Source organism: Mustela putorius, unplaced genomic scaffold (genome assembly GCF_011764305.1).
Source record: "Mustela putorius furo isolate JIRA1106 unplaced genomic scaffold, ASM1176430v1.1 tig00000210_pilon_pilon_pilon, whole genome shotgun sequence".
Taxonomy (NCBI): domain Eukaryota; kingdom Metazoa; phylum Chordata; class Mammalia; order Carnivora; family Mustelidae; genus Mustela; species Mustela putorius.
In genome coordinates, this window is record NW_025421314.1 from 507,046 (window position 1) to 509,625 (window position 2,580).

The following is a 2,580-nucleotide window of genomic DNA, read 5'->3' on the forward strand; positions in this document are numbered from 1 at the left end:
TCAAAGAGCTGGAAAATCCAGGATACTAGAAAGCTGTTGAGTAGGTAGAAATTTATTATTCTGCTGTCTCACTATCCACTAATTTTAAACTAAAATAATGACAAAATGAAACATTTAAAATATCCCAGTATTATCACAGTTGTTAACATTTGCTTATGGGATGAATAGTTTTTCACCTGTGTAGATCTGGGTTTCCTACATTTTAGAGTTGGATACAAACATTTTGGTTTTCAGGGAAAAGAACTTGGAGTGGGGGCGGTCCTTTTATAATCTTTTTTAAAAAAATAAATATAGGAGTGCCTGAGTGGCTCAGTGGGTTAAGCCTCTACCTTTGGCTCAAGTCATGATCTCAGGGTCCTAGGATCTAGCCCTTCATTGGGCTTTCTGTTCAGGAGGGAGCCTGCTTCCCCCCCTCTTTCTGCCTGTCTCTCTCCCTGCTTGTGATATCTCTTTCTCTGTAAAATAAATAAATACAATCTTTTTAAAAAATAAGAAATGAATAAACATAATACTAATGATGATAACCAATAACAACTCCATTTATCTTATTTAAGGTAAGTGTGAAGAGTACATCGTTCTTCCTGCACTATTAGCATTATTAACAAGCACTCTGGGAAAATTCTGGACAAATTTTCTCAATTGGAGCTTTGCAAGCCTAGTATTTTCAATTTATTCCAATAATGTGTAACATCTTTCTGGTTAAGGTGAATTGCATTCTTATTGCATCTTCAATGAACAAAATAATTAAAACTAAAATCTTATTTCCAAATTTCCCTCCACAAACAAAATTGATAATAAATATAATGTTACAATAACTATATTGTTGATAATAAATTACACAACAATAATTTGGATTCCTTTAAAAATATTTGAAATACAAGTTTTAAATTCTGTCTGAATAGCACAGGTTTATGAATTTGAACAACAAAAAAACTATTACCCATACATAACTAATTATTCTCTGAACTCTAGAGATTATTTTGTGCTATAGTACAAGTAATAAAGGGAATTGAGTTACAAATAGAATTAATATAAGTTATTACAAATTGGGTAAAACTTACCTATGTACATCAGGAAAACTTCAGATTAAGCCTATTTTGTCAAAAACAGTAAATATTTTCTCACATGGCAGGACTACAGATTTCACCCACATTTCTGAATTTCATGTTTTATTAACATGTCCAAATTTTTTTCTTAATAATAATTAAGATAAAAACTACTCATATCATGCAATTTTTCCCTTCTGAGCTTTATAAACATTACTTAGTTGTCAGCAAACTCATGTTGCAGAATGGAATCCTTTCCAGGTTGATTTTTTTCATATATCTTCTACCTATAATCTTATAGTAGGATTTCTTCTCTAGCCTTGAATTTCAGTCATGGCTACAATATGAGTCTTGGTGCTGATTGTTACTTATCAATTTCCTGGGCAAAATGAATTATTTTTACTTTTCATGAGAACTTGAAAAAATGAGTCCTGCCTTTTTACCTACAATCCATTCTCTTACAACACTGTTCTGTTGCATCTCTCTTTAGTGATGAAATCATAAATTAAAAAAGGAAGTGAGGAGGTTCATAACTGGGGAGAGGAAATAATGAGGCTTCCAAGGTATTGGAAAAATTCTACTTTTGGGGTATAGTGAGATTATGTTATTATCATTTTTAGAGTACACATCATATGTACATTTCATCTATGCTATATTTATGATAAAGAATATAAAAGCACAAGAAAATATAAAAAGAAATATACATATACTCTTTAGTGGGTTTTCCTGGAAAAATTTAAACCTTGACTTATTTTTTTCCTTCTATATGTATTTGAGAGTTAAAAGAATATGATTTCTACCAGTTCTGTGTATCAGCTCTGACCTTTACTGTGTGACTAAGATAAATCACTTTTATCTCTGAGTTTCATGTTATTTCTTTATATAATTAAGATTAGAGTACATGATGTTAAGAATCCCATATAGCTGTTATAACCTTGACTTCAGATGTAAGTTGCTGACAGCCAGTGTTGCTGTGTCACAACCAACATGTATTATTTCTAACTAATTGCATCGGTGATGAAGTAGTTTAAATTCTCTAATAATAACAGTACTAGTGGAAATCACAGACTAAGATCATAAAGTCTCTTGATTTTCTGCAAAAAAATTACTGCAATAATATTGAATGAAAAGAAGTAAGAAGTGGTGAAAAGCATTCAAAGATATCCTTGGATACAGAACCAATAGCAATGTATGATTTTGTATGATTGGACTCAGATATCATAAGTGGGCAGATCTTTCATTTTAAAACTATAATTTATTCAAATACACAAATAATAGGTCTTTTTAAACATGGTATATTTCTGCTATTATGTTAAGTATTTTTTATTTTTTTAGGACTCAATGATTCTTTAGAAAAAAATATAATTCTAAATTTAACTTATATTTCATTGAATCGTAGTGTTTTGCATTATTGGTGTCATTTGCACTGACTAATTTTGGTCCAAGTACTTTTCTAAGTATTGGGAATATAAATCTGAATAACACAAAAGTTTTAGGTAATATTCTTTATTTAAATAAAAAAAAGAATTAGAAG